Here is a 9189-nt window from a genome sequence, read left to right as displayed (position 1 = left end):
GTGAGCTCTGCCAGGAGCAGAGCTGAGAGCTGCCTGCAGCTCTGAGAGCCATAGTGCCCTCCCTCAGGACTGTGACGCTGGACAGGCGATGTCCCGGGCTAGCCTCTGGCGGACTGAGCCTCTGTATTCTTGCTCCGACGCTGACCCCCACTTTTCTTCGGCTGGCATCTCCTTTGGGGCCCACTCCTGGTGGCTCTCTTGGCACCTTGCTGGAGCCCCTTCTGGTGAGGGGTCAGATGGCATTTCAGTGTGCATTCAGCATGGCCCCAGATTTCCTCTCCCAGAGGAACCCGCTGTGACAGCATAGTTCCGGTGAAAAGAATGGTGGTCCCTGGAGAATAGGCTGAGGACTTTCCTGGAGGCCCTGAAATGGGCCCTAAGACCAGGTCTGCCCTGACAAGGATGCTGGGCCTCCTCCTTTGCCCCCGGCCTGCCACGTGGGCAGAGGCGCTGTGCTGCTGTCCCCAGTTGCCCCTCCAGGCTCACTCTGTACCTCTCACTTGTCTCTGTCCCCCGAGGCTGACCACACAGACCAGAGCAATGGCCCCTTGCCCTCTGCCCTCCGTCCTGTTGGCTCAGCCAATGGAGGCCCCGGAGGAGGCTGCAGGGAGGGAGAGAGGGAGGTTGGGTGTTAATGCCTTGTCTCTCTGTCTTCCGGGGCACCTCAGGTCCCAGCCCAGGCAAGGTGGTCCCCAGCACAGCACCCTCGCTCCCTCTGCTTTCAGCAGCCTCCCTCCCCTTGCCCCTTCAGCCCCAGAGCTGTAACCGCTCCACTCCCCCGTGTCATGTGGGTTCTCTACGTCCTGTGCTGTCCTTTGGTCTCAACTCTCTTCAAATTGCTCACTTTGAGTCTGCCACCTGCTTCCCGCCAGTCCCTGCCTCGTGCAGACACCTGTGGAGGGAGGTCAGGCCCTCCCCCATAGACATGTCAGGTGTGTGTCTGCCCTTGAGGCCCCATTACCACGCTCAGTGAGGGGACCCACCACGAAGCCATTCACGCTGCAGAACAAAAGCAAGGACTGCCACTTCAGCCTTCTTCTGAGGCTCACGGCTTCCCGTTCCAACTCTATTTCATGTTTTCATAAGTTACTGCTAAATGAGAAGCATTATAAGAAGGGAATTAAAAGAGAGAAAAGTTGGTGGAGGAATGCCTTTTTTGTTTGTCTGTTTGGTTAAACCTTTTGTTATTAATTCTTTAGAAGCCTGATTCAACTACAGGAACGTGCGGCAGAAGCCATTCTTCAAAATTAGTTCCGAGAGACACGCAGGCTCTTTATCATTCATTCTCTTAAAATCCAAATATTAGCTAATGCCTCTTGCGCCGTCAGAGCGGGCGACTCCTCTGATGCATTGTCCTGCCTGAAAGTGAAGAAGGCCTTGCATGCCGAGGCCTCTGTCAAGTCCCTCTGGTCTCCCGCTCACACCGTGACAAACCCTGATGTGCTGTGTTGGAGACACTTGCGGGCCCAGGACAAAGGCCCAGGGCCGGGTGCGCAAGGCTGCCCCTTCCTCGGCCCTACCCAGCACTAGAGCCCCCCATCCCCTTGGAGCCCAGGGTGGCCTCGAGCAGAGCGGGAAGGCCCCTCCTGGTCCCAAGAGTGTGGATTCCCATATCCAGGGCCAGAACTGATTTTGAAGGAGGTGAGGGGAGTGATGACTCTGGGGCCCTGAGGCTTAGCAATCGAACTGCTTTGCGTGTTTCCTTGGATTCTCCACTGCAGCCTTCATCTCTGGAAGGAGTACCACAATGCAGATGAACTCCTTTAATCTTCCAGGAACAAACAAACCTGGATTTCGGCACTCTGAGCTCTAGAGTCACTGAGAGGTAACGTGGTGGTGTTTATAATCGGGCCCGGAGGAACACAGTGAGGTTCTTAGCTCAGTGAAGGCTCATCGTCCTTGAGGACTGTGGGTGGGACCAGAGCTCCCAGCTGATAAGAGTTGGCTAAGCAGGGTCTGTGCCTGGTGGCCTGGGTTGCAAAGTAGATGAATACAGGTCCCTCAGGGGTTCTCCTAGCTGGCTGGGAGTGAGGGAGACTGCACAGGCCCAGTGCGGGGGCTGCAAAGTGTCAGAGAAGGCAGAGATTCCTGTACACTCAGTGAACCAAGGAGGGCTTCCTGGAGGAGCTGGGCTTTGACAGATGGTTAAGCAGTGGAAAGGAGAGAGGAGAGGAAAGGGCAAGGAGAACTGTGAGTGAAAAGCCCAGAGGTGGGGGTGGGAGTGAGATGGGGTGGGAAATGGTCAGAGGTAAGGCTGGAAGGACCTTGCCTGCAAGCAAAAGTATGAATTCTTTCTTTCTTCCTTTTGTTTCCTTGAGCAATCCAAAATTCACTATTAATCTCCCAAGACCTATCTTGTTGATAAATGTTGATTTCCCCTGCACACCTGTTCATATTTCTGATGGAAATGTATTATAAAATCACTCCGTTCTGCTGGTGATTACCATGGTAATCAGGAACGCTCACCAGCAGGCCAGCACTCCTCTGAAAACAAGATTCTGGAGATACAGGCTTTCATTTCACTTACGATGTGCTTGGGGAGAGAGGGAGTGAAGCAGGAGTGGGGCGGGGTGTAGGGGGATGGTTTCCTTCTCTGCAGAAGTCTTGGCAGACAGCATGGCCCCCAGGGCCTGGGAGGGCTCTCCAGGAAGATGGGGGAATGGACCAGACAGAGGCCAAGTCCCTGGGGGCAAGTCCTGCATACCTTGGTGCTCACAGTGTGTGTGCAGCTGGGGACAGCTTTGCAGGATCCCAAGCCAAGAAAGGATCTGAGCTACCAGGTGCCCAAGATCAGGAACCTTGGCTAGAATTTCATTCAATGTCCCACCTCTGCCACAGGAACCACCTTTAGGTCTCCTGGAACACTGCAAAGATACCATCACCATCACTGTTATTATGATTATTTCTCCCTATCACAGGATTATAGCTTAAGGCTTGGTAAAAAGCCCCAGATGTTTGAACTGTATTATTTAGTCCTGATGTAGTCTATTTTAAATTTTCAAGACCTCCAGCCAGACTGCTGGGCTTTAAATCCCAGCTCCACCACTGGCTGGCTGTGTGACCCTGGGCAAGTTACTGAAACTCTTTGCTCCTTCTCACCCGTAAAAGGCAGATCATCCAAGTTTCTCATGCATAAGACTGTTGTGAGGGTTGAGTTCATACATGTAGCATCGTTCTAACATGCCTGTCTTAGAGTAAGCACTCGAAAATGCCTGGGGTATCGCAGAGCCTCCCCTCTAAGTGGACGGGGAACAGGGAAGACTGAGACTGCAGCTAGTATACTGGACTTTGCACAAACATCGCCTCACCTCCTTCTCCTGACACCTCCGTGTAACCCTCTCTGAACAGTAGGCAGGCTGGAACCCCAAAGCCCCATCTGCGTGGTGACAGTGGTGGATTTGGGCTGGAACACAGGACCCCTGCCTCCTTGCCCACAGCTCTTTCATTTTCCTTCCCAAAGATGTTGCTTTTCTGGCCTCTGGCTGTTCACCCCCAAACTAGGACCCAGTCACCCCCTTACTCTGACTGCAGTCCTGGGAAGCTAAGGCCTAGTGAACATAGGATGCTAGAACGGTCACATCCTAAAAGTCTACATCCTAAAACATCCACAGCTTTCAGTCACTCCTGTAATCGCCCATACATGTTAGATGTTGCCTAATGAAAAACTACCACCATAATCATACCAGTAGTTGCATACATCGCTCTCACTGTTCTAGGCTCTACACTACCTTCTCCGTTTAATATAATAATATGTGTCGTCAATGGAATTATTTTACATTGCGCCAGACATCATACAAGACAAATCAGCCCAGGAGATGCGGACTCTGCCTTATAGAACTCGCCCCCAGCAGCAGCTCACAGGCCATTATTCGGGGCCCTGCAAACTCTGTGCTGTGATAAGGAAACTCCACCAATTTGATCCTTTATCTGGCTGCAGGTCGAGGAAAGATATTATTTCAATCAAGATAATGATTCTATTTCTTAGACGGAAATGAGCTCTTTTTTTATTGCCTCGTGGGTGTGACACCAAGATCCGTCTTGGGGCTTGAACAGGTCACGCACAAGTTAGAGGGTTTTCTTGCGACCCGAGAGAGAATGTAAACACAATGGAGAGCGGAAAAGAGGAAAACATACACGCCAGGCCTATGAGATGACAAAATAAGTTCTACTTGGACATTTATAGGCATTAGACAAAACCTGTGGAACCAAAATTCGGAAGGTAAGTGTGCAGTGTGAGCCCGATAGCCTGCATTTCAAGCGAGGTAAATGGCCTATAAAGGTAATAATGATAACGAAGCATAAACCAGACGCAGCTATGACAGCAACTTAAAAGTCTTCTAAACCTGTCCGTCACGTAGAGTAGACTTCCTTCGTAACTTTGCTGACAGACCGCTCTTTCAACACCTCCTAGGACAGGGAGCTCACCAGCAAAGGAGCCCATGTCATCGCTGACCAGCTCCTATGTTGAGAAAGTATCTCCACATTACACAGTGAAGTCATTTCATAAAAGGAAACCACAGTGAGAATTCACAAGGTGCTGACACTGCAGTAGATCTAAACACACTTTGGAAACAATACACCTTTCAGTGAGCTATCAAACGATACGCAAATGACATTAGATGATAAATGCAGTGAGACAGCGATGATTTGAATGAGTGAATTTTGTGAAATTTTAAATTATTTAAAATATTTGGAAATCTCAAGGACTGTAGCACAGCATCTCAAGCTCTTTTATAGGTGATTTGCTTTAATGAGGAAATAACAATAATTTGCAATTCTTGTATCAATTGTTTATATAGTAACTCTAAGGAGTTTGGAAATGTTTGTAAAGGTTTTATGCCTTTTGAACATTCCACTGAGAGCTGACTTGGTGAACTGCTCTCTCTCCAAATAAAAGGTACATCTCAGCTCAACCTGTTCTGGAATAGACTCAGTCTTACTGATTGATTCCTGAGGACCAAGTAGGTGGTGTCTTACTGTAGTGCAATCGGACTCACCAAAACTTTGAAATCTAAACCACACCATTGTCAATACGTGTAGACTATCATCGGCAAGTAACCCCACATCTGGGTAATATTGGTTGTCACCAGGGGAGGAGTTGGACTGCTTGCAGACAGAGGTGGGAAGGAGATTTTTCACAGTATACTTTTTGGTCCTTTTGCATGTAGGGCCATGGAACTGTATTACCTATTAAGAATAAAATTATACTTTTGAAAAGCACATAGTTATTTCAGTGAAGACAGACTTTGACACCACTGATTTCTATTTTAATGCCTATACTCTGAAAATGCAATGAAAATTACTTCCAGGTTAGGTGAAAACTACATTTGGCTGTCTTCACAGCAGTGACGCTCATGGCAGGGTAGTGAATGTGACCAATGCCCCACTCAGACCCTTTTTCCTGCTGGGCACCCAGCCAAGGAGACACTTGCCTTGACACATCTTTGCTCAGCTCCTCCTTCCTGACCCTGCTTCCCTCTCCCTTACAAGCTTTCCCTAATACTCTCTTCTGCTACATCATGTGCACCTGAATCCTTGTCTCAGGCTCTGCTTCTAGGGAACCCAACCTAAGTCAGTCACCAATGGCTCCAAATGCAGCCCACCTGCATCTTTCCAGAGGATTGTCCCTGGTGATAGAAGCACACATGAGCCTTTGTCTTTGAGGGCAGAACCATAACCATTTTCCTGCCCAGTCAAAACCACCAGTCTGATATCATATATCCCATGAAAGGCTGCACAGCAAAACGGTGACCTTCCACAACAGAGTTCCCACAGCCAGACCCGGTGGGACCGCACAGCACTCTCCTTCCCCAGGACGAATGAGAAGGAGGCAGGGGCAGACCCAGAAGGCCTGCTCCATAATCAGACATCTAGTGACGTGCAGTGGAAAGTCAGTGTGAACATCAGCTCTACCAGCTGAGCAAACTCGAACAAAATATTTAACTACTCCGAGCTTCAGTTTCCTCATCTGCAAAACGGCGCTACCTGACGGAGGTTTTGTGAGGCTCAGATGAGGCAACACGGTCAAGCGTGCTGCAAACGGGCAAGGCTACGTAAATACTGGATGTGGTTCTTAACATTTAGAACAAGCAAGCTTCTCCTGCTTGCTTGGAACTAATAATTAATTAACCTTTGTTAAATGAATAAACCCTAGCTGCTCCTCATACTGGGCATAGCACCTAGAGCTCCCTGTGTGAAAAGCAGCTCCAGGGAAAAGCAAGTGGACATGGGGAGCACTGTCCTGGTGGCTGTCCACCTGGAGCTTAGGGTATGTCCTCATCGCTGATCTCAAGATCCTTAGTTGCAGCTGTCTGGAGAAGACTGTATCTCTCCCTGTCTCTCTCTCTCTCTCTTTCTCTCACTGAGATACAAGGAGTATGCCCAATGTGAATTTCCTGTAATCTATCCAGTGTATATATTAATCTCAAATGCAACCTCAAACTTGTTGAAAAATCCATACGGCCATTTTCACATAATGAGTCATAAACTGGCAGAAACTTAACTTTACTTACATAGATGAGGGACACTTGACTCCATCGTGATTCTTTGCAGAGTCCATGAAGCCATCTCAAGCCCTGTACCATCTGGCCCTGCTCAGTGTCACCAGTGCTTCCTCCCTTCCCTCATTAGACCCATGTCTATGACATCCTCCATGTAAGCCATTGGGTGTTCCCATCCTGGCACCTGTGCCTTGTTCTCTTCCCCCTGGAACAGCCTCCCTCCTCCATCAGCCCAGCTCACGTCTCTCTTTCCCCAGGAAGCCTTCCCTAACCACTCTCATCACCAGCATTTCTGCCTGGGCAATACGGGCCAGAGCTAGATATATGCCCTCTCATAAAGTTCTTTCACGGTCTTATGTGCAGATGTCTTCTCTTCCCACACTGAACTGACAGCTCCTCCAGAACAGAGCCTGAACTTGATGCTTCTTTTGTAGTGCCAGGTGCCTGGTGAATTAATAATATTCTCAGATTGAGTCATGGATTGGGTCATATGATGGCTCTTAGTTTAACACACCATTAAATGGCCTACATGAGAATCTGCTGTTCTAAATAAGGTCACCCTAGCAGCAAACCTGGAACTGTACAAACTGTCTGTGGCCCCAGGGTTAAAAAAAAAAGTGCACATCCTCCTCATACCAGAGGAGTCCTGCTTTCCTCACACACCAGTCAACCACAAGGGAGCGACTCTCTTTAGTGAGCCAGTGGGTACACCCTCCACTCAGAGGGCAGAGCCAGGGTTCAAACCATGCACCTTCAGAGCCTTACACCCCTGGGTCCAGCCCCATCCAGCCAGAGGCACCATCCAGAAGAACCAAAAGCCCGACTCCATCAAGGTCATGCTCCCTGCCCCAAACAGGGAAACCCACCCACTTCCCAGGAACATTGTCAAACCACAGACCTAAGAAAGCAAAATTCAGACTCACAAGCAACGACGCCTTCTTCTTAAATTTCAGGCCAGCAGTTTTTCTGCAAACCTGCTCATTTCCTGCAAAGAGAAGAAAGGGATGGAGAAACATATTAGCATCTGCTCTGGGTATCCTTCAGCTGTTTCGTGGCCGACCTCTGGCTTCTGCACCTTCTCTGCATTCTCTCTCCCAGCAGCACTCTCCCCTCCCAAGAACAACGTGTGCTTGTTGCGGGGGCGTCCCTGGCAAGATCCCCCCCTCCTCCGGCCATGGGTTCAGCCCACGTCGCCTCCCTCCCCCTCCCCGGCGCCATGCCAGTCTCAGATTGACCACTGCCTCCAATTCCCTGAAGGCGCTGGGCTTCTTCCCATTCCGGAGTGAGGCCTCCTCTTCTATAGCATGGGGTTGCCTAGCAACCCCGCTCGCCAGCTCAGAAGGCCCTCCTAAATTGGACCTCACAGCACAGGGCATCTCCTTGTACAGCTGCTTGAATCTTAACAATCTGGTTCTGAATAATAACACAATGGTAATTGCATGCATGGGCCCCAAACTACATTTAAATAATGTTCAAGAGCTGACACAAACCAACAAAGGCCAGAAAATGCATTTCAGAGGTTGACTGTAAAGCCAGGCAGGACATTCGGTGCGGGAGGGAGTTGACACCAAAGACTTGAGTTAATGACAATGCCAACCTGAACTGTGAGTTCTCCTGCCTTTCTGCCTGAGCATGCCATCACTTTAATGTGTTTTAGGTGAGTTTGGGATCTGTAGAGCCAATTAATGTCCAGAGGTAGTGATGCTTCAAGACAGGATGCCCCTTAGCTCTTCAGCAGCGTATGGAGATTTTTGGAGGGGGTGGGGCTGGTGAGGATACAGGACGAGAAGGGAGAACGGTGCCTGAGTGATTTCCCTTGGCTTTTACAATCGTGGCTAAATACATTTTAGGAAGTAAGAGAAAGAACCTACCAGGCAAGTGTGCAAAGCACTTGCTACCTCAGCGAGAGACAAATTCAACATGACTGATGTGTTTCAGGATAAGAAGTGAAGGCGAAGAGGCCTTGACACCGGCTAGCACGCAGACTGAAGCAGCTTAGGCCACGTGCACACAGAGTCTAGCCTTCAATCTGTGTCCTTGGCAGAGGGTAATGGAGAGCTCTGCTCAAGGCAGGAGTCTTCACATGTGGGGAGCGGCAAGCTGGCAATCTGCTCCTCGTGGAGTTATAGCAGCGAGGGCCAGCTGATCACCCCTGATCATTTGAGAGGCTGAAGCACCTTTTTTTAAAAGCTCAAAATCGTCCTGCAAGGGACTTAAACAGATATTCACACAGCCATGCTCATAGCAGCATTACTCACAGTGGGCAGGAGATGGGAGCAGCCCAACTGTCCACGGGATGAATGCGTAAACGACATGTGGTCTATGCATGTGATGGAATGTTATTCAGCCTTAAAAAGGAAGGAGATTCTGACATATCCTACAACATGGACGAACTTGAGGACATTACGCTAAGTGAAATAAGCCAGCCAGAAAAGGACAAATGCTGTATGATTCCACTTATATGGGTATCTAGGGTAATCAGATTCATAGAGACAGAAAGTAGAATAGAGAGGTTACTGGGAGCTGGGGAGAGGGGCGGGAATGGGGAGTTCATGTTTAATTTTGGGAAGATGAAAAAGTTCTAGAGATGGATGGTGGCAGTGGTTGTGCAACAACGTGAATATACTTAATGCCACTAACCTGTACACTTAAAAATGGTTAACATGGTAAATGTTATGTTATGTATACC

The sequence above is a fragment of the Phocoena phocoena genome, chromosome 13 (genome assembly GCF_963924675.1).
Source record: "Phocoena phocoena chromosome 13, mPhoPho1.1, whole genome shotgun sequence".
Classification (NCBI taxonomy): Eukaryota; Metazoa; Chordata; class Mammalia; order Artiodactyla; family Phocoenidae; genus Phocoena; species Phocoena phocoena.
This window is presented reverse-complemented; position numbering follows the sequence as displayed.